At 35.3% G+C, this 24,930-nt stretch overlaps 1 protein-coding gene across 2 annotated transcripts in view; it reads left to right on the plus strand.

Moving 5' to 3' along the window:
• Nucleotides 1-24,930, plus strand: part of DPP10 (dipeptidyl peptidase like 10) — a 770,042-nt gene that overhangs the window by 229,425 nt on the left and 515,687 nt on the right. The window lies entirely within an intron of this gene.

Consider the following 24,930-nt stretch of genomic DNA (forward strand, 5'->3'; position numbering starts at 1 on the left):
GTTATTTTTTTAATTGCATTGTTATCTTTCTGGGTCATCCCCATGCACCAGCCCCAAGCATGCTGCATCCTGCGTCAGACATAGACTGGCGATTCAATTCACATGATAGTATACATGTTAGAATGTCATTCTCCCAAATCATCCCCATGCACTGTATTGGTGTTTTTCTTTCTGGCTTACTTCACTCTGTATAATCGGCTCCAGTTTTATCCATCTCATCAGAACTGATTCAAATGAATTCTTTTAACGGCTGAGTAATACTCCATTGTGTATATGTACCACAGCTTTCCATGTCCTGGCTATTATAAACAGTGCTGCGATGAACATTGGGGTACATGTGTCTCTTTCAACTGTGTAAGTGGGATTGCTGGGTCATAAGGTAGTTCTATTTGCAATTTTTAAGGAATCTCCACACTGTTTTCCATAGTGGCTGTACTAGTTTGCATTCCCACCAACAGTGTAGGAGGTTCCCTTTCTCCACACCCTCGCCAGCATTTATTGCTTGCAGATTTTGGATCGCAGCCATTCTGACTGGTGTGAAGTGGTACCTCATTGTGGTTTTGATTTGCATTTCTCTAATAATGAGTGATGTTGAGCATCTTTTCATGTGTTTGTTATGTCTTCTTTGGAGAAATGTCTATTTAGTTCTTTGGCCCATTTTTGATTGGGTCGTTTATTTTCTGGAGTTGAGCTGCAGAAGTTGCTTGTATATTTTTGAGATTAGTTGTTTGTCAGTTGCTTCATTTGCTATTATTTTCTCCCATTCAGAAGGCTGTCTTTTCACCTTGCTTATATTTTCCTTTGTTGTGCAGAAGCTTTTAATTTTAAAAGGCATTTAGGTTTTATATTAATTAATTAACTCACATCACTTAGTGGCTCCAGGGACTTCAGTTTGTCTTTATGGGAGTTTGTGGGGGGAATTACTGTGTAATCCAGTCATAAGAAATGTGTTGGTGAAAAGTAAGTCGGGGGATTCCCTGGTGGTCCAGTGGTAATGACTCCACGTTTCCACTGAAGTTTGCAGAGGCTCTGTCCCTGGTTGGGGAACTAAGATCTCACATGCAGCATGATACAGCCAAAAATAAATAAAGAACTGAAGACTGTCTTTTAGAAAAGAAAGAAGGAAGCCACGTTTCCGTTCCTTGAGTTTTACAGTTTGCCTACCCATGCTAACCACTGTGGCTCTTGGTGTGTTGTGTAGTCTCTATGTTAAGCAGGCCTCTTTTGTGACTCCATGGGTGGCAGCCCTTCCAGGCTCCTGTCCACGGGATTTCACAGACAAGAATCTTGGAGTGGGTTGTCATTTCTTCTTCAGGGGGATCTTCATGACCCAGGGATGAAGCCCATGTCCTGTGTCTCTTGCATTGGCAGGTGGATTCTCTACCACTAGGACAACTGGGAAGCCCATCACTGTGGCTTGATAGCTGTTAATCTTTGCCCTTCACTTTATTTAGACATGATATGTATATGTTTTTGCTTTATTTTCAAGGCCTACAGTAGATTATTTCAAAGCACAGAGCTTTGCCTTTTTATCTAATAAGTACTGTCTCACAGTCCATCCTTTCCTCTCTAATATCCTAATTAGGTACATTTATGTTTGCAAATTGTGTTAATTTATGAAAACTATAAAAATAATTTAATTCACTAGGGCAGGGGCCAAATCATACTTGTTTACCTATCACAGATACAGTTTTTGGAGATCAGCAAATACTTAAGGTGATTTTTTTTTCTTTATATAAATAAATGAAAGCATTTAATTGAATTTCAGTTTTATTTTTCTATAAACTCATTTCAGTTGAAATTGGTTGCAAGATAAATATTATCATGCTGATGATATTACAAATAGAGAAAACATGATAGCAATTTTATTAATCTATTTTTGTGTATTTTGATTCTGAATTCTTCATAAACTTGCCATATCGCTGCCTTTGCTTTATGATAATTTCAGATTTACTAAACTGTATGACTTATTTCAGATGAGTACTATTACATTTTAAGAAGGGATATAATTTTCTAGTATTGTTCTAATAAGGGGATCTCTCACAAACTGTTCTCCTGATGTGCTAATGTAATTTTGCAAGTCATCTTTTTACTTGCTAGCCAGTATTTTCTATTGAAGGAGATGACCAAAAAAAAATGTGAGTCATTAAATTTGAAATGCTGAATATTCTATTTTCTTCACCATGATTTTGATCAAACTGTTAGAAATTTGTGTAGTCTTTTACTTTAGAAAGCAAGAAAAATCATGTATCTCATCTCCCTTCTCAGGTTAGATTGGGCTATTTAAAAAGTCATTTACACCTGTGTGTACCTGCAGTTCGGTATCGAAGTACCAAAGGACTGGAGGGATGTTCAAGCAATAAACTGCGTGCTAAATTAGGCCATATTTCAATATCTAGGACACACATTCTACTCTAATGCTTTGCAAGATATCACAATAATATTATTTGGAGTAAGTCATTTTAATCATGTTTTCATAATTTCTTTACCAATCATTGGTAAACCTGATTTTGAGACTATATCCTTGGATAAAGCTGCAATGTTATTATTGTAGTCTAAGTAAAACCTAAAATCAATAATACTTATAAAAGAATTTGACATAAAACAACGCTTTAAACAGGATTAAACAAAATCTAAGCTCTTAGAGGCATGCCGTCTTCATAAATCCTACTGAAGGAATTGATTCACTGTCAGTAGATTGTGTGTGCTTGGTTGCGTTTCGAGCAGGGGAATAGATTTGTCTTCATTTGTTCCTCTTATGCAATCCAGATCACCTTTCTGGCAATCACTAGATACTTGGCCTATTTATGTATTCCTCACAAAGCCAGAAAATACAATGGAAACTATGAGTACAATGTGTAACCCTGGCTTCATTGTCACAGATTATGTCTAGATATAAAATGTGAGCTTCTTTTTGCTAATAATGTTTCACCAGGATTCCAAAGTATATAAGTGGATTGAAGGAGTATAACATATGCTCATTTGGAAACTTTAGTTAATTGTTAGGGGTCACTATATGAGTGTTTAATACATTGCTAGTGAAGGAGACTGAAGGCTTATGTATAGATGACCCTGATATGTGTAGGCTGAAGTGCAGTAATGTCATTCATTATGGTCCTTCACCATTAATATATATGTGAATGTCAGTGCAGCCTTGGATGGGTGCTCATGTTCCTGGTTAGCAGAACATCTGCCTTCCCCTATACCTACTCAGATATCTGAAATCTCCATTTTTATAGTGTCTTCTTCCTAGTTATATCACCTTGACTCCTGGACATCTATCTTCCACATACATTTGAGGATCAATCCATCATCAAAGAAAAATCTAATATTGAGTGGCTTCTATGCTAGGCTTTGTGCTGGATCTTTATGGATGTATTTCATAGATAGCATGTAAGTTATAATGGTGAACTCCAGAAAACTGAGGCTAAAGCAAAAAATGTATCCAAAACACAGCTGGTAAGAGTTGGAGCCTGCTTTAATCAATATGTTCAAAGTATATAACCTATCTTCTTTCACTGTTTCACTGAGGTACCATTCCCAATTTTTAACACATACAGTAATTACCTCCTTGACAGCCTCATGGCTACAGATGTTAGTGTGACTAATCCTTTCATGTTGAATATTGCAATCATGTCATTTCCCAGGTGTATCTATATAATGGTAACTTATGTGGTCACTAAAAGAAAAATGTATAAGCATATTTATTGATGTGTATGGTAGAAAGAGAAGAGGGCAATAGAGGATGAGATGGTTGGATGGCATCACCAATGCAATGGACATGAACTTGGGCAAACTCCAGGAGATGGTGAGGGACAGGGAATCTTGGCATGCTACAGACCATGGGGTCACAAAGAATAGGATAGGACTTGGTGACTAAAAACAATGTGGTATAAAAAGTGAGCAAAGATGTCTTTAAAACAGAGTGGATAGTATATGGTTCACACTGTCTCTTCTCTATACCAGTGCATGTTTACAAATGGCTGTATTTTGACCTGTATTTTTTCTTTTTTGCTTACTCATTTTTTTCTAAATTTTATTTGATGAATGTATACATTTATGTGATTTTATAACTATTTTTATTTTTAAAATTTTTAATTCAGTTTTTATTTTACATGTGAATTTTGATTTGCAAGTAAAGTTGTGTTTGTCTTAAGTGTACAGCAAAGAGATTTAGTTATGTATATATATATATATATATATATATCCATTCTTTTTCAGATTCTTTTCTTATATAGGTTATTACAGAATATTGACTAGAGTTCCCTGTGTACAGTAGGTCATTGTTGATTACCTGTTTTATATATAGAAATGTGTATATGTTAATCACAGACTGCTTCATAAATAAGAAGTTTCATGGGTCTCTAGACCTCCAGCAGTCTCCTGGCAAATATAACTTTGTAAGGCTCAGCTAAAAATTGTAAGCTTATTTCTCAAAAAAATCAAAAGGACCCCTTTGCCAGTTGAATAAATTTTGAAGTCTTCTCAGTGTATTCCAGGCCTCGCAGAATCAAGCTTGGCCTCTTTCCTACTCCTCTGCTGTACATTATGTTTCAGAGATATTGAACTACTTGATACTTTTCATAGGTCTCAAAAGCTCTTTTGACTTGGTACTTTTATCCACACAGTTTTCTCTACCTGGAATCCCTTCCCCAATCAGACAGCCTACATTTTTATCCCACTTGAAACCTGATTTCCAGGTGGAAAGACAGTGACAGTTCCTTTTCCTGCCAGCAGTAAGGGACATCATCTTCCTGTAAACCCCAGAGGCTGATTCTCTCATATAGAAATTTCTGCCTTGATTATAACATATTTAACCTACTCTAAGACAGTGCCTCTAAAACTATTATGAAAGACCACTATCTTAAAATTTAATAATTTGTTTTTATTTCCTATTTGGCATGAATCTATGTTTTTAAAAAATACAATAAAAAGTGAATTACTAGGAAACAAAGTGATAAATAGGCATTTCATATACAGTCTCCAAATTTATCTTCTTATAATCAACCATTCAAAAATTACATTGCAAAAATATAAAAGTACCACAATAATAATGGGCTCCAAAAAAAAATTTTCATATCCTGCTTTGTTTGAGAGAGGATATACAGGCAACTCATAGAGAGGATTGTTATTGGTAATTTTTATAATTCCTAAATCAGAATTAAACAAATAGTGAGAGAAATAGTGATTATTCATTTTACATGCCAATTCTCAGATTTTGAACAGGAACTAGTGTGTCAACAATATTCAGAGGTTTTAATGTAGGAAATGAACTACCTTCCTTCTTATTAACTAATCTAAGTTAGATTGACAACAGTAATCTCAGGGGATGATGTATATCTAGACTATCTCTATTTTCTTTTTTTTTTTTTTTTTTAGTAACATTATTAGTGAGAAGAAATCAGTCTCTAAAATAAGGATTATGACAATGGAAGTAGAGATTTTAGAGCAATTTTAGCAATTTTGGGATATTCACTTTAAATTTTTATACAAAATGAATCAAGTGATACTATATTTTTAAACTCTATCTTCAACTCTTTACCACTAGCTAATTTCAAAATTTATTCTGTAGTTTATAAAACATTTATCCATCAAAAACAGATTTTGGATTTTAAGTACATCTGGAGTATAGTGAAAAGACTACGGTTAAGTCCATAACTCATGCTGGAGGTCGGGAGACCCATGAAACTTTTTCATGGGAGAAAACCAAGCTTCCGTTCAGGTATTAATAAATTAGTTCATTTATCGTGCATTTGGATCTTGCAGCACTGTCAAATTGCTACCAAAGCATCTAAATGCTTATCCTCAGTTAAACTTACCCCATTGTGGACCAGTAGTCAACAAATCCCAGCTGGGTGCAGTCTAGCAATGTCACTCTAAGAGCAGTTCAGTTCTAAGAGACAATAAACCCTGAGAAATAGGACTTGTATCACATTGATGTAAAAGTCAACCCAGCAATTAGCACATCGCTGGTATCCAACTAGGATTCAAAATAGTTCAGTTAGCACAGTGAGATACATTTCCTGATATATGAAGGTGGGCCCATTTGATCCACAATCAGTACAAGTTTCTTTTTGGTTCTCTTTCTTATGGTGTGCATAGATTTTTTTCTTTTTAATCTATACGAAGTTGTCTTTGCCAGTGTCCATCCCATATATGAGACTTCGCAGTGTTTTTTTTCTTTTTTTTAATGGCTACCTGGGATGAGTGATCATGTGTGAGGCTCTGGATATAATTGTAATTTTATTGAACTAAATGTTGGAGCCAGCTGAACTTATCTACCACATAATACTCAAACCTGTTATCTTCAAAATGATGTGTCAAAGTATGACATATTGAAAATATGAAAAGGTCCTTAAAAGGAGATTAACCAGATAAAAGAAGATGAAAAAAATTCAGCTATTTTAAAAAAGCCTTTCAAAGCTTGGTTTCTTTATCTATATTTGGGATAGTATTTCCTATAGGTAAGAGCACAATGAAAACAAGCTACAGTTAGTAAAACACAAAGATAAAAGGTAAATGCAAAAAAATAAGAACACACATATGAAAAGCAAAAATCTGGAACCTAATAAGTCTTCAAATGGTAGAGATCCTGATGACAGCTTTTAGAGATGCTCTGGATAATTGATAATTCTTTAATACCTCCAGCAGGCTTATGCTGATGAATTATATTCAAGATTTTTAATATAAAGTAAAAAGCCATTGTTGTAATCTTCATGAAAAATAAAACAAATTGCTGAAATAGTACCAGTAATATTTACAGTAATAAGGGAACTCATAGGGAAATCAGACAAAATAATCAGATTTGTTTATTTGCTTGTTTGGCACTGTTTTAGCATGCACGGATTTTTGTCCCTCAGTTCAATTTTATTGTGTTGCATAAAATGTTGGATTTATTTGTGTGCAGGGAGCTAGTTACACTTCTGACCACATTATGACTCCCAGCCCTGAGTCAAAATTTTAACTCTTTTAACTTATTTTTAATTTTGCTCTCTCTCTTTTTTTAAATAACCATCAGCAAAACTGATATTTTTAAAAAGTAGAGTTGAATTTGTAACTATGACTTTTCGAGGGTAATTTATATTTTTATTGAAACATAATTTAATTAGTTTATCATGCGAGGTATTTTTTAAAGTAAGGATGTCAAAGTATCTTACCTTACTATCAAGAGTAGATCACTTCCTGCCAAAATTAAAGTGTACATGATAATATGTCATTAAAGCATATTTACTTTTATGCAGATTACCAAAAATGTTCTCTTTATTACTATGGGATTTATATGCTCCATATGCTTTTAGGAACATTTAAATTAATCTGTATTAAAAACATTAGAAATCAAAAATAAAATTAAAATATTTACTATAAAAATCAAACTGTGGTAATTTTACATACCAGCTGCAAGTATTCATACTTTTGTTTGAAATTAAAATCTAGTGTTTTTAGGAAATATTTTAAAGATTCCAGCTTATGTTAAAGTGATAATATTTATACTAAATGATTTACCCATAAAATCCAGTGTTAATATTTCAGGGGGAAAATATTAGGAAAATAAAATTTCTATGTTTTAATAACACATGGATTACTTAAGAGTATTTAAAGGGAGTTGAAAATATAAAGTGAACTTTAGATTTTGAGAACTAAACTTTCATGTTACAACCTAATTTTTATAGTGAAAGTGAAAGTGAAGTCGCTCTGCGGTGTCTGACTCTTTGTGACCCCATGGACAGTAAACTATTAGGCTCCTCCGTCCATGGCATTTTCCAGGCAAGAGTACTGGAGTGGGTTGCCATTTTTTTCTCTTCTACTTTTTATAGTAGAAAATTATATTTTGATTTTTTAAAGGGAGCAAAAAAGTCTGTGTGAGTGGTAAGAAACAGTTAAGCTTATATTCATCAAGCATTATTGAATTCCAAAACTACATGCCCTGCACAGTTCTGTATATTCCAGGTGGAACCTGTTGACATTTAGAAGGTTTGCAATAAAACAGATTGTGTACTTACAGTGCATTCCACATAATCATGGTTCGTCTTGGCTTTTTGGCCCAGGAACTGGGTTTGTCAACACAAATGTAGATGAATAAACACTTTGACATTGACATTTATTTTTCCCTCATTTATCCATCTATCCTTTTATTTATTCAAGATATATTTACTGAGAATAGACAAAAATTCTTCTGGATACAGGATATAAAAATGAATAAACAGTTTTTTTGCTCAGGGAAATTATGAATGCATTCCCTATTGTTTACAGTATCTTTTCTGATATATAGAATGTGAAAAAGTAAAATTAATAATCAAAAAGCTGTGATTGGAGTAGACAGTAGAGATAATTGGAGAGCTGCCAGAAATGTTCATCCGTTCAGACTATGATGAGGTTTGGTTAACATTCTTTTCCCCAGAATCCAAACCATATCTCCATTTTCCACACTTCTGTGCCTAATATGAAACAGGACACACTCCAGCACATTTTGGTTTTTGAACTCTTATTCTCTTTGCTTCTCCTTTACTGATACAGTTTACTCTTATATGTGATAGTAGTTATGGCTAGTATATACATGAACCACTGACATGTTGAAAAGAAATAAAATATAATTATGGTACCCAGGGAACTCAGAAACTAGGTGAAGATACCATACCTGAAATACTCAGACAACAATTTGATGATAAACTCCTGGGTCATTACTGAAGGAGGGGGCGGTGGGAAAAGAACTGTAAGAGATCAATTTGATTTAATAATAACTAGAGTCATCTTTATGGAAAAGGTGAAGTTCAGTCTTAGTGTAGAAGTCAGATGAGCCCAAGAGAAGAAAGAGGATGTCCCTGGAACAACAAGGAAGTATTATGACAGGGTCATAGGAATTGGCATAGTGTGTAAGACTATCTGTAGTGTCCTATGCCTGTGTGTTTTTAAAATTAATGGTGATAAAAGGCAATCAACTCAGATTGGTGTATACTTAAAATATCAATACTATCATTTTACTATACCTGTTATACTTTGATCTAATTTAGCAGAATCATATTATTAGATTGTGATTTTAAAATAGAAGAATTTGAAGTTACTCGGATCATTACCAGCTATATCATTTTCCTTGGAACTAGAATAAGAATTTCACCTAATATGTTTATGATACATTCCTGTTTATATTTACTCTTCCACTTTTCTGAGATGTTTCAATATGCCTTAGATATTTGTGTTTCTATGAAAAATTGTTTGGAGGCAGAGTGGGCATTAATTTTGTGTTATACATAAGTTGAGAAACTGTGTTTTTTTCTTCACTTCTCTCCAATTCAAAATCAGCACTTAAGTCTGGCCAGAATCCAGGTTTTCCATGTTCAATGTTGGGCAGAATACATCACTGTAGAGAAAACGTCTTCAGTGAACTATTTCTGTGTTTTCTTTAAACTAATTTTTAATACTGTTTCAGTTCAGTTCAGTTCAGTTCAGTTACTCAGTCGTGTCCGACTCTTTGCGACCCCATGAATTGCAGCACGCCAGGCCTCCCTGTCCATCACAAACTCCCAGAGTTCACTCAGACTCACGTCCATCGAGTCAGTGATGCCATCCAGCCATCTCATCCTCTGTCGTCCCCTTCTCCTCCTGCCCTCAATCCCTCCCAGCATTAGGGTTTTTTCCAATGAGTCAGCTCTTCGCATGAGGTGGCCAAAGTACTGGAGTTTCAGCTTCAGCATCATTCCCTCCAAAGAAATCCTGTTTATAAACTATCAAAAACACATATCTGGCTTAAGGAGAGACATATTAAGAGAAAGATGAGTAATAATAAGAGAAGATTTCCTTTGACTCATATCTGACAGTTTGACCAGAATTTTTAGGTGATTTTGAAAAAGTGTAATCATTTTTGTATCATCAATTGTAACTGTAAAAAAAAAAAGTCTTGCAAAAAAAGTAAAATAGTGACATTTACACATTAAGGTTTTAATTCAGCATGCTTTGTCTGAGTCACGTTTTGTGCTTGTGTGTATGGCAGGGGGCAGGGGAGTGTGCATTTCTTTCTAAGGCTAATTTTACTTAATCATGTTAGTCACATAGTCAGAGGGGGTGGGCCATTGAGACCTTTGGGTAACACACAGTCAACTATTCTGCTATGTTATATTGGATAAACAAGTATTAAACACACAGGTACATTTCAGAAAGTCTTTAGTTAAAAGAACTGCTTGAGATAATTTTGTTTAACATTAAAAGGCTAAGATTCTCTATAGTAATTCATTTCAAGCATGAGCATTTAGTCAACTGAAATGCTCCATCCTGTTCACAGTGGTTTGGTTTCATGTGTGCTCAAAGAGGCACATACAATAGTATATCTAGCATTTTACTTCTATTTCTTTTCAATATTTATCTTTTATTTTTGTTTTTGGTAAAAATTAAATACTATTTTTATATAGTCCTGTAGGGCTGCAAAAAGTTCATAATATATTATTTTGTTAATTTATTTTTAATGTCAATAATATGTTTTTTGGAGATTTATCTAATAGAAGCTAGTAACCATGCTTGCATTTTTAACTTATCATACATGATGTTTATAGTTCTCTAATTTAAGTGAAGATATGTTCATTTTATCGGAGAAGGCAATGGCACCCCACTCCAGTACTCTTGCCTGAAAAATCCCATGGATGGAGGAGCCGAGTAGGCTGCAGTCCATGGAGTCCCAAGGCGTCGGACATGACTGAGCGACTTCACTTTCACTTTTCACTTTCATGCATTGGAGAAGGGAGTGGCAACCCACTCCAGTGTTCTTGCCTGGAGAATTCCAGGGACAGCAGAGCCTGGTGGGCTGCCGTCTGTGGGGTCGCACAGAGTCGGACACGACTAAAGCCGCTTGGCAGCAGCAGCAGCATGTTCATTTTATAAATCAGCAAACTGAAGTTTCAAGCAAATATGGCTTTATCAGGTCCACACAGCTAAAACGAGGCAGATTCAACCTTTAAGGTAATATATCCTACTGTTAATTTCAGGCAACAATGAGCATAATAACTATAAACAAATTAAAGTTTTAGAAATATTAAGAAAAGATATAACATATAGAAAATAGTTTTTAGATGTAAGATTAAGCATAAACTATTTAATGTTGAAAAAGTGAAACTTCTCTAATCAATTTATACAAGAACTCTGAAATAAGATGTGTACAGAATTTAATGTGGAATTTAAAATTTAATGTGGATAGAAAATAGAGTATTACACTGGGATTCAGGAGCCTGGCTCAGTAGCTGAATATTCCCGTTGGGAAAACCTCGTCACCATCGCTGTGCTGGACCTCAGGTTCTTCTTGATCTGTGGATTTGATTGAATAACACAGTCAATTAGATATCAATGAGATGGCACCAGTTTTCTTACTTGGGATTACCCAAATTTGTATGTGGTTGCGCAATTGGCCTTAAAGTAATTGGCAATGTGACTACAATGCATACTTCTGAACTTTCTGTTACCTAGTTCAAGTAGAAGTTTTATTATTATTATTTTAGCAATAGTGTTAGATGAATTTTAAAATTCTGTTATCACTTTCAAAACTTGATTCTACTCCGTATCAATTTCTAACAGACTTACCAAATGATACCAGTTAATCTGATGATGCAATTTATGCTGTCTTGTAAGATGCCAAGATTTTAATCATATATAATGATAGTAGCTTAATGACCTGTGCATTTATTTATGAGTTAAAATATTAGTTGTGTCTTGTTTCAAATGAGCACTGAAAATTAGGGGCAGTGAAGAAGGTCTGAGAAGGGGATATTCTGATCATGCCATTTATTATACAGTTTTTATAATTTAACTTTTTCCATTATACGTAAAAGTGAAAAAATAGTGTAATGAACCTCTAAGTAATTATGATCAATTTGTGAATGATTACCAAAATGCTATGGTAATTCTTCAGCCAAGGATACAAATATGAGTGTGAAATACAAAAGACTGGAAAAATGATAGGAATAAATCTAAATGAAGCAAAAAAGGAGAGTTGTTGGAGATGTGCTAGAGGCAAGGATTGCATGCTGATCTGGAATGATCTGGAATGCTGATAGAATAATGATCTGAAATGATCTGCATGCTGATTCCATGGTTTCTGGAACTGTGCTAATTCTGAATGATATAACATACTTTGAAAATAAATATTTATTTATTTACTTTGGGCTGTGCTGGGTCTTCATTGCTGCACAGGCTTTTCTCTAGTTGTGGAGACCAAGAGCTACTCTCCAATTGTGGTATGTGGGCCTCTCTTGTTGTAGACCTTGGGCTCTAGAGTGCATGGGCTTCAGAAATTGTGGCACGTGGGGTCATTAGTTGCAGCTTCTGGGCTCCAGAGCACAGGGTCATAGTTACAGCACATGGACTTATTTTGCTCCACAGCATGTGGGATCTTCCAAGATCAAGGATCCAACATGTGTCTCCTACGGGTTAGATCTCCAGTTAGATTCTTTATCACTGAGCCACCAGGGAAACGGATACATTTATCTTTAAGGATAAAGGCAAGGAGATTAAACCAGAAATATGAGTGTGAATTCTTGCAATATGATTGAAAAAAGTCAGACCTCAGGAAATAAGAAATTGGAAGTGCTATCAGAACCATTGTTGGATGCAAAAGGCAATCCTGTTAGGAGATTTCAGAGTTAACAAAAATGAAAGCCTGTGGGGATGGATGTCTGCTCAACTGCAATATGTTACATGTAACAAGCATAGTCTTCCATCTTTTGATGAGGCTAGTTTAAGTAAAAAATAGTGATTTCTCCATTCCTTATTAATGTTACAGAGAGGTTGTGTGATCATGTGATAAGGATGCCTTAGTAGGATTCATATAATTGATAGAAAATTGTAAAAGATCTCTGAGTGTAACTTTAGTTCTGAGACTTCATAATTTTTTTCTCCATGTCAACATAAAGTCATGGTATAAACCACTGTTTTAATAGTTCTTTGGTTTAGGAAACCAGTTGGTACTTTGGCCTAAAACCCTAAGGAACTGTGTCAGCTTTCACAGAAATTCCTCTGCTTCTTGTTTCCATACTAGAAACCTCCAGTATATGACATAACACTGTTTTCTCTTTGTTTTGACTGGCCATATGGAGTTTCTGAAACATAATTTAAAAGCTGATCTCACTTTGCACTTTCAGTTGATAACATCTTCGCATACTTCTTTGTGCTGTCAATACTTGTGCCGGTTTTAATGAGCTTGAATATTCATTACAGAGTTGTGTACTCAAACCATTAACCTGTCACTTCTTTGTTCTTCCAAGTAGCATCTGAAAGCAGGTAGCTTGCACCTACCTGGTCCCTGATGATATTCAATTTGTAAGTGAAAAATTACACACATTAATTAGTTGTATGTGTATATGTTTCCCCCTTTTTCCTAGGAGTATGCATGTTCACTAGGTTTTCTGTCATTAACAGTTTTGCTAATTGTTTAATTTTTCTTTTGATGAGGCTAGTTTAAGTAAATAGTAATGATTTCTCCATTCCTTATTAATGTTACATAGAGGTTGGGTGATCACATGATAAGGATGCCTTAGTAGGATTCATATAATGGATAGAAAATTATAAAAGATCTCTGAGTGTAACTTTAGTTCTGAGACTTCATAATTTTTTTTCTCCATATCAACATAAAGTCATGGTATAAACCCATGACAAAATACTTTTTACATTGCCATCCTTGGGTTTTAATTCCATAAAGATGCTACTATGTTCAAAATATTATAAAAATTATAAACTCTCTTAATAAGAAAAGAGAGTAGCACCTCTTGTAGCACCAAGTACTGCATAATCTTTTCTGACTATTGATTTTAGATGACTATGTTGCTCTCTGAGGTCCTCCCAACCATTGAGGTGGAGAAGCAACCTGTCTATGTGTCAGGGCAGAATGTTTGACAAAGGAAAGGTTAGGCCTCCAGCAATTGCAGCTTTACATCTGTCTCTGGTTGAGCTGGTAGGCAAGTCACTTGACTTCTTTAAGCAGCCAAGTCATTACTCATAAGACTGAGAAGATAATTTGTCTTTTACTTCCTCCTAGAGCCACTGTGAGCATCACCTGGGATGTAAGTTCTCTAAGAATGTTAAATCGTGTAAAAAGTTCTGTCTCTGTTCTTATTTACAGAGAATTGATATTCATTTCACTAGAAAATATGGCCTTGGCCAAGTCAACCAATATGCTTGGCATTACTTTTATGAAAGTACCATAGTGAGAATCACAGCACCTAATTATTACTTGGGTGTTGAGTATGTGCCAGGCAATTGGTTGTTTGTAATGTTTGACTTTAATCCTCACAACGATGCTCTGAATAGTTTTTATGACCTCCGCTTCACTACTGAAGAAACCAAACCCAGAGACCTTAGAAACTATCCCAGACTCCCATAGCTAGTAAGTAGCAGACCTGGGGAGAGATTCCTCAGGTTATAGGATGAGGAGAGATTAAGGATACAAAGTTTCAGTTATGCAAGATGAATACAGTCTGAGAATCTAATATACAGCGATGTGATGACAGTTAACACTATTGTATTGTTTTTCTAGATATCCTCTAAGACACAAAAGAAAATAAAAGAGAAATGTTAACTGTGAGGTGAAAAGTGAAACGGAAAGTTGTATCTGAATCTTTGCAACCCCATGGAATTCTCCAGGTCAGAATACTGGAGTGGGTAGCCATTCCCTTCTCCAGGGGATCTTCCCAACCCAGGGATCAAAGCCAGGACTCCCATATTGCAGGTAGATTTTTTTAACCAGCTGAGTCACAAGGAAAGCCCCAAAATACTGGAGTGGGTAGCCTATCCCTTCTCCAGTGGATCTTCCCAACCCAGGAATCAAACTGGAGTCTCCTGCATTGCAAGCAGATTCTTTACCAGCTCAGCTACCAGGAAAGCCCTAACTGTGAGGTAATGGATGTTAATTAGTTTGATTGTATTGATTAATACATAGTATATATGCATATATAAACCAACTCATACATATGAGTTTGCGCAAGCTCTGGGAGTTAGTGATGGACAGGGAAACCTGGCATGCTGCAGTCCATGGGCTCATAAAGGGTTAGACATGACTGAGTGACTAAAATGATATGTAAACATCAACTTGTATACCTTAAATATATACAATTTGCATTTGCCAATCATGCCTCAATAAAGTTGGGAGAAAAAAATTTTAACTACTTAAAATTTAGTAAAAAAAAAACTGCCAAGATAAGAGTACAGAAGAAAAAGATCACAAAACGTGCTACTTTAATTTGGGGTTTGTTGTGCTACTTTTTTTTTATTTTTACTTTATTTTACTTTACAATTCTGTATTGGTTTTGCCATACATTGACATGAATCCACCACGGGTGTACATGAGTTCCCAAACATGAACCCCCCTCTCACCTCCCTCCCCATAACATCTCTCTGGGTCATCCCCGTGCACCAGCCCCCAGCATGCTGTATCCTGCATCAGACATAGACTGGCGATTCGATTCTTACATATTATACATGTTTCAATGCGATTGTCCCAAATCATCTCACCCTCTCCCTCTCCCTCTGAGTCCATAAGTCCGCTATACACATCTGTGTCTTTTTTGCTGTCTTGCATATAGGGTCATCATTGCCATCTTTCTAAATTCCATATATATGTATTAGTATACTGTATTGGTGTTTTTCTTTCTGGCTTACTTCACTCTGTATAATCGGCTCCAGTTTCATCCATCTCATCAGAACTGATTCAAATGTATTCTTTTTAATGGTTGAGTAATACTCCATTGTGTATATGTACCACAGCTTTCTTATCCAACTTATGCAGCTCAATTCCAGAAAAATAAATGACCCAATCAAAAAATGGGCCAAAGAACTAAATAGACATTTCTCCAAAGAAGACATACAGATGGCTAACAAACACATGAAAATATGCTCAACATCACTCATTATTAGAGAAATGCAAATCAAAACCACAATGAGGTACCACTTCACACCACTCAGAATGGCTGCGATCCAAAAATCTGCAAGCAATAAATGCTGCAGAGGGTGTGGAGAAAAGGGAACCCTCCTACACTGTTGGTGGGAATGCAAAGTAGTACAGCCACTATGGAGAACAGTGTGGAGATTCCTTAAAAAATTGCAAATAGAACTGCCTTATGACCCAGCAATCCCACTGTTGGGCATACACACTAAGGAAACCAGAATTGAAAGAGACTCATGTGCCCCAAAGTTCATCGCAGCACTGTTTATAATAGCCAGGACATGGAAACAACCTAGATGTTTTGCTACTTTTGTTTTGTTTTGGCCAAATTTGCCAAACGTCCTGCTATCACTCCCTATCTGCTTTGAAATCCCACCTCTTGCTATCATATTTGAGGGCACATTTGTCAGTTCTTATTACTTATAGTTCCTGTTACTCATTGAATGAGCTGAAAAGCCATGGCATGTGCAACTCTTGCATAGTCCCCATGGACTACAGCCTGCCAGGCTCCTTTGTCTAGTGGGATTTTCCAGGTAAGAATATTGGAGTGGGTTGCCATTTCCTCCTCCAAGGGATCTTCCTAACCCACGAATGACCTGCATCTCCTGTGGCTCCCGCATTGGCAGATTCTTTACTGTGGAGCTACCTGGGAAGCACCACCCCCCATCTCCAACCAACTGAGTGACTTCATGTTTATTAAGTTTATTTAAACCAAAATAAATATAAATATTAAACATAAATAAAATTGTTTATTTAAACAATAAAGTTCTTGTTGTTTAAAAATCCTATGATTCATTGAATGAGCTGAAAAGCCTTGGTTACACATGGCTGGTATTTGCTCTTACCAAACTACCACTTTCTCCTCTCCAAAACTTGCCGTATCAAAGAATAGTGCTCAAACCATGGGAAAGGTACACACTGTTGCATGTTCCCCAGCTGAGTTTATGTCCTCAAACCTTTCTTGTCTATAGCAGAAGTAGAAGCTTCAGTTCTGCTTGAAATTCAACCCTGGCTTTCCTTGTCTTCTCTATTTTTTGAGAAAGCCTCCTGGACTAGTTTATGCTCAGCTGTTTGAGACCTTCACTGATAAAGTCAGTTTCCTCAAGCAGGACTATTAAATTTTGTCTGTATTTTCAGATTCAAAAAACAATGTCTGGCATGTAGTTATTTTCACAAATGAATTGGTAATTAGGTGCCACACACAGACCCTCATTTTAATTTGAAAACAGACGTAATTGTGAGGGTAGGCTTTAAAATGTTTCCTCACAGTTTTAGAAGCAATATATATAGTAGAGGACATTATTTCTTCTTTCAACAATCAAAGGAAGAAAAGCATTCAGTTTATTTAAAGCTTAACAAAGGAACTAAATTATCGTGATCAAATATTATGACCAGTCATAGTTTGGATTTTGATTACTGATGGGTAAACTCCCATATCAAGTTACAGGCAGTTATTGGCTCTTGAAGGCCTTAACTATATTTATTCTTCATATAATTGTATACTATTTGAATTTCCATTTTATTCTTTACCGTTTGTCTATGGTTATATTTGCAACACACTATCATATTTCATTTTAATTTACTAAACAGATTTTCAATTTATTTTAATTTCTTTTTAAGGAAAATATCTAGTCTTCCATAAACAGGTTAGTAACAGTCATTATCTCTCCCTCTCAGTCCCCGAGATTATATTCTGTAAATTTTTTACCATAAACATTGTGTTCCTGCTTATCTTTGAAGTAAAGACTGTCTGTCTAGACTCAGCATTTATTCCTATTGATTCTGCTGGGTCTTCCAACTATCCACATATAGAATAGGTGAAACTGTATCTGCTTCGATACTTTTTAGCATCTAAGCCGGAGAAGGCAATGGCACCCCACTCCACTACTCTTGCCTGGAAAATCCCATGGATGGAGGAGCCTGGTAGGCTGCAGTCAATGGGGCCGCTGAGAGTTGGACACAACTCAGTGACTTCACTTTCACTTTCATGCATTTGAGAAGGAAATGGCAACCCACTCCAATGTTCTTGCCTGGAGAATCCCAGGGACGGTGGAGCCTGGTAGGCTGCTGTCTATGGGGTCGCACAGAGTCGGACACAACTGAAGCAACTTAGCAGCAGCAGCAGCAGCATCTAAGCAGACTTCAGCTTAGTGATATCTTATGAAAATGAATATTGCCTCTTTTCCCATCTCTTCAATTCTTGCCTCTCTAATATTTTGAAAGTGAAAGTGACTTGGTAGTATCTGACTCTTTGTGACCCCATGGACTGTAGCCTGCGAGGCTCCTCTGTTCATGGAATTCACTAGGCCAGAATACTGGAGTGGGTAGCCTTTCCCTTCTCCAGGGGATCTTCTCAACCTAGGGATTGAACCCAGGTCTCCTGCAAAGCAGGCGGATTCATTACCATTGGAACCACCAGGGAAGTCCTTTTCTGACTCTTTAAACAGTACTAGTGAAAAAAAATCATGTTGCATTCCCAAGAATCCCCTTTTAGGAAGGTTCTTCTTGCTTGTATTCAGGTCTGCATCTCTTTACTTATAGGACTATAGATTACAAAACATATGGGCTCCATCAATATTTTCCCTAGTCCTTCCTATTTCCCAAGTATTTTCTAAAAGCTGATATTCTAATGGATATTGTAAGAATGACACTGTAGGGGGGAGAGATTGAGAAAGTATGGTAAAGCATGTAGGATATTTTAAATAGCACCTAAGCAGCAGACTTGATTATCTGGTTAATACACTCACTTGAATTTTAGATCCAAGGGATGGACAATGGTAGCAAATGGGAGCAAAAGACTCATGTGTTTGTGGGTGTCTGTGTGCGTATGAGTGTGCGTGTGCGCGTGTGTGTGTGTGTTAGATATTCATTTATGACAATATAACCTGGTAATCCAAATATTGGAGTTTTTAATCCAACTCTTGAGAAGATGATGGAAATTCTTCCCAGTTTCGCAAAGGTTGATGGTTCTATTTTTTAGTGTAGTGTGATAATTGCTAAATACAACTGTATTTGTTAAAGTGTATAATTTGGTAGTTTCCTAGGTGGTGCATTGGTAAAGAAACTGCCTGCCAATGCAAGAGACATAAGGGATGTGGGTTCAATCTCTGGGTTTGGGAAGATCCCCTAGAGAAGGAAATGGCAACCCACTCCAGTATTTGTGCCTGGAGAATTCCATGGACAGAAGAGCCTAGTGGGCTACAGCCCAAGGGGTCACAAAGTTTCAGACATGACTGAGCACACACAGTACATAATTTGGTAGAATTTTGGGAGAACATCTGGAAAGTACTGCTAGCAAGATAACCATTTCATGTGAATAAACTTTGGACATTTTTTACTTTTTAAGTTCTGAATGACTTTTATTCTGTTTTGACTTCTTTTAAGGTTGTTCAGATCACCAAAAAATTCCTTGTAATTTAAAGGAAATTTAGGATCAATAAATCTCTGAAAGTCTGATGAGACGCAGCATCAAAGCACTTCTATTCACTAGAAAGGAGTTACAATGACTAATTAATAAGCACTAATGAGCTTCTGCATCTTTACATGAGTTATATGCTTGATAATTTTTTATTTTGAAGTTTTAATGAAATTAAAATTCTACACAATAGCTAATAAAGATAGCTTTAATATATAAAAACAGAAGATATTTGAGAGACATTTTAATAGAAAACTTGAAATTATCCCATGTCCTGGACTGGATTTTAAGATTTCCAATTGACATCAATTTAGGAATTAAACAGAAAAAAAGAATACCCATGCCCTAGCTTTGGTTCCATTTCATGTGTAAATTTGGGAACATTCTTAATTTTAGGGATCTCACTTAGTTGAAGGCCTTCGGTGAGTTCAAAATACTGTTGCAGGGACCTCACAGTAAATTAGAGTTTGTGATAATTATTAAAGAACTCCCTGGACTTCTTACAGCTTTGGTTTTCCATCTCTTTTTGTCTTGAGACTTTGTTCTAACAAAAACACACATGAAAGGAGCGAGAGAGAAGAGACAAAGAGAATAACTCCTCTGAATAAAGTTTAAATCCTGCAGGAGGTCTGGAGTTTGCCGAATGTCTCTCCTTTTTTTCCTGGCAGCCCCTGGAGGCCTTTGTGAAACCTTGAGGGCTTCAAGGAGCACAGGATGGAAACCACAACACACAGCGTGTTTGAAAGATCAAAGGATATGTTTGGACACTTGTTGTAATATGCAAAGTGTCCAAATATAATGTTCAGTATTATTTTACTAGTAATTTATTTCTTTGTAATGTATCCATCCATCATTTTTTCCAATTCATTACTTCTTTTAAAAATCTGAATTAGTATATGATACTTATTACTTTGTTAAATTAATTGGTATTAGAGTATAGCTGATTTATAATGTTATATTAATTTCTGCTGTATAGCAAAATGCATCAGTTATGCATATACATTTAGATTAATTTCTCATATAGGTCATTACAGAGTACTGAATAGAGTTCCCTGTGCAATACAGTAGGTTATTATTAGTTATCTATTGTACATATAGTAGCGTGTATATGTTCAGTAAGTGTTATGGTGAATTAAGTCCCTAATTTGAATCAAATTTGATCAAGAGGGAAGAGAAGAAATATTAATCTTTAAAACTGTAATATCCCAAGTTTAAAGTATGGCAGTTTTAGTGCTTTATGTGATTTAATGCTATGTGGTGTTTTTACTGGAGGTCTCTATGTTATGCATTTGTATAGATATGAGTTGGTTAAAGGTTGTTTTTCTTTTTTCCTTGAAGCGTTAAAAGTATTTTCTTTGAGTAAAATTTGAAACCACTGTGGAAATTTATGATGTTTACCAACTGCCTTTATATGCTCATATTACTGTATGGTTAGTTTATATCTCATTATTTCTGTGATTGTCACCTGGCCAAATATATACTTTTATTTGTTTTACTTGCTGATGAAACTGAACCGTTTTCACTAATTATAACAGTTACTGCGAATAAGCATATTAGTCACTTAGTCATGTCCAGCTCTTTGCAGCCCCGTGGACTCCTGTCCATGGATTGGGCAGGGCAGGCCTGTCGGGTTCCTCTGTTTGTGGGATTTTCCAGGAAAGAATATTGGAGTAAGTTACTATTTCCTCCTCCAGGGGATCTTCCCGACTCAGTGATCAAAATTGCAAGCAGATTCTTTACTGTCTGAGTCACCAGGGAAGCCCATAATCAAATAAATAAAGGACATGATTGATGAAAAGGAAATGTTCTCAAAAGTATTTAAAAAATTGAGACTACTTTATAAACTGATCTATATTTTCACAATAAAGCAGAAAATTAAAACTATATTTTTGTGAACAGCAACAACAAAACACTTGCCTCAATATAATGTCATGAATTTCCTTTGCTTTTTAAAAAATTTTACGTGAGTAAATTACTTGATTTTCTTCTGCAGTTTTGATTACTTAAATATATACTTACTGAGTTCCTATATGTGCCACACCTATATATGGTTTTGGAAATATGAATGAGGATTTATATATTAATTCAAGGGTAAGTTAGAGATGTAGGCAAATAATTTCAGTAAAATGTTTGGGTATCATGTGAGGAGAGAAATATACTGAAGACAAAGTTTATAGCAGAAGAAATATTGACTTTCTGTGGAGGAGCTTTTACAAAAGAAATACAGCTTATGCAGGGGTTTCAAGAATGAATAGAAATTTCTAAATGAACAAAAATGGGTCAGAGAGTAGTACTGGGTGAGGGAAAAATGGTGTCTTTACATGCAGAGATGCAGCCCAAATGCTTTTCTGTTTAATATTTGAGAAATGTCTTGTTTCCATCTTTTATTCATCAACTGGCTGATTGTTTTACCCAAGACAAATAAATGAAAAACACAAAACTTTCTGTTAGTGGTAATTTTTGTAAATCTATCTGTAATACATACAAAGGTATTTGGAGAAGAAAATGTTTTAGATCAAAATTTTTAGATTTGACTGTACAAAAGTTTGGGTTCCAAAAAACTGTCTATGAAACTACAGAAGCAGCAACGACATGAAAAGCTTTTCTAATGCTCTGCTTTAACCAGAATAGTTTCACCTTAAACTGGTTTTAATATTGAGGTTCTTCATTTAGGAAAGGAGAAAAAAAAAAAAAACAGCATTCTATCACAAAAACTAAATGCACAGGCAAGATACATTTAACTGAACTCCCTTATAGACTTAGACTTGTGGTCATTTTTTTCTTTTCTTTTTTATATATTTTAGATGACAGGATAATTGAGAGCTTGTTTATAGACCTGGAAATACTCGTCCCATGAAATCCATATTTTCAGGTCACTCATTTTTTCCCCTGATAATTTTAGAAAATGTCAGGGGAAAAAAGACACAGTGATTGATCATACTTGGATAGAGTTAATCCATGAAAAATTGAAAGCTTGATCTTAGAAACTGTAATGTGTAACAATTTTCAGAGAAAAATAAAATAGTTAAAGGCATGGGGAAAGAAAATAAACATGGAGCAAAAGCTGTCTAGTGTCAAGTATGGACAAAAAAAAAAAAAAAACATAGAAAGTTAAGGTTTAATTCCTATGACAAACCTATACGGCATACTAAAAAGCAGGGACATCATTTTGCTGAAAAATGCCCATCTAGTCAAAGATATAGTTTTCCCAGTAGTCATGTACGGATGTGAGAGTTAGACCATAAAGAAGGCTGAGTGCTGAAGAATGGATGCTTTCAAACTGTTGTGCTAGAGAAGACTCTTGAGAGTCCCTTGGACAGCAAGGAGATCAAACCATCCAATCCTAAAGAAAATCAACCCTGAATATTCATGTGAAGGATTGATGCTGAAGCTGAAGCTCCAAAACTTATGAAGAGCCAACTCACTAAAAAAGACCCTGATGCTGGGAAAAATTGAAGGCAGGAGGAGAATGAGATAATGGAGGATCAGCTGATTGGATGGCATCATCGACTCAATGGGCATGAGTTTGAGCAAACTCCCCAAGATAGTGAAGGACAGGGAAGCCTGGCATGCTGCAGTCCCTGGGGTCACTGAATCAGACATGACTGAGCAACTGAACAACAACCTGATTTTTAAATAAGTATTTTTAAACATGAAGATAAATTTAAATAACATTACGTGTTTTGGAGCCCTCCACCTGTTTGTATCACATAGTGTAAATAAATATGCTTAGGAAACATAAGATAAACCAAGTATAAGAGTAGGCTTCCCTGGTAGCTAAGACAGTAAACAGTCTGCCTGCAATGCAGGAGACCCGAATTCTATCCCCAGGTTGAAAAGATCCCCTGGAACAGGGAATGGTACCCACTCCAGTATTCTTGCTTGGAGAATTCCATGGATAGAAGAGCCTGGCAAACTACAGTCCATGGGATTGCAATGAGTTGAACACAAATGAGTGACTAACATTTTTACTTTCAGAGTGCATCAGAATCACCTGGAACTGTTGTTAGAATACAAATTGCTGGTCCTCATCCCCAGAGTTTCTGATTCAGAGGGTCTCGGTTAAGCCTGAAAATATGCTAGGTGACACTGCTGGTCCCATGACCAACACTTAAAAGATAAACAGATCATATGAGTTTGAATTACTGAAATTCTGTCTTCTTCAGATAAGAAGAAAATAATGACCATATTTCTACCTACAGGGTTGTGGAGGTCTTCTTTATTAAACAAATTTCATAGTTTTGTTTTGGAAATTAAATTTATAAAGTTTGCCATAATGACTATAACAATATCCCTTACTGCTATTTTAACTCAATTTTTAGGTACATATAGCTTCTTCCTATTAATATTTTCCACAAAATTGATTTATGTTTAATTATAAACAAATTTAACTTACTCTGCATTTTTTTGCTTTTGTAGTATACTACTCTGTAAATTTAAAATTTTACATTTGTATTTTCAAGATGAATTCAGTTGAACCTATGTATATCCCTCAAAAATTTTTTTCTATAATTTGCATAGCTTGAAACCAGATGGCAGAAGTGATCTCTTATATAAACATATGATAATATTTGTAAATTCATCTTTTTAAAAACAGTCAGCCAAGACTTTACATTAAAAGATATGAACCTGAAGTCTTTAAGAAATACCATTTGAAGATTATTGATTTTTAAACCAAGTTTGCCTTATTAAATCTCTTTTTCTTTCCCTAAAGATTTCCAATAGTATAAGTCGTTTTACCGTTTTCAACATCATTATGTAAAAGTATATTGTAAAAACATTATGTAAAAGTACTCTATGAGTGTTACTTTTTCCTGAGTATCATTATTTGGGCACAGACCCAAACCTACTGATAATGCTGCCATCCTCACAGTGCAAGAGAAATATACTGAAGGGGGAATAATCTTGATATTCAAATATTTGAAGAAGTAACATTTGAAAGGGATATAGATTTTGGTTTAACATAGGGTCAGTGGAGGGAAGTTATAGGAAAACATATTTTATCCTAGTGTAAGAGAAAATATCTAAATAGAATGATAGGGCAATGAAATAATTTGCTAATACTCTCCATAAATGTCTTCAAATTATGAGTATGTGCTTGTAAGAAATCCTGCCCTATAGGTTCTAAACGAGTTTGAGTGTTAGTATGAATGCTGTCCTGATTTTTTTATGGTTCTTATAATTTAAGCTAGTTTTTTTCCCCCCTAAAGCTCCGTTTTCTTTGTTATTTTCTTAGCTTTTTAAGTCTTTTTGATATTCATGTAGGTAAGAGTTTAAAATTCCTTGGAGCCTTGCATTCTGAAGATTTTTTTTTATTAATACATGCAATTTTGTTGATCATTTTATTTAAACCATAGACATAAGTTGAAGAAACGCTAGTCTCAACATGAATTATGGAAGGAATACAATTGAAAAAAAAAGAAAGACCAAGGGGTGCATGTGAGGTCTTTTGGTTTTAAAAATAAGATAGTTTTTGAAAATTGCCATTCTTTGGTTATTTCTTTAACTTCTAGGTGTCAGTCTACATGGTGAATGGAAAGATAATCATTACCCTTCAGAGGTAAGAAAATCTCCACAGGTTTTATAGAACTTATTTGATTTCAAT

The sequence above is a fragment of the Ovis aries genome, chromosome 2 (genome assembly GCF_016772045.2).
Source record: "Ovis aries strain OAR_USU_Benz2616 breed Rambouillet chromosome 2, ARS-UI_Ramb_v3.0, whole genome shotgun sequence".
Taxonomy (NCBI): domain Eukaryota; kingdom Metazoa; phylum Chordata; class Mammalia; order Artiodactyla; family Bovidae; genus Ovis; species Ovis aries.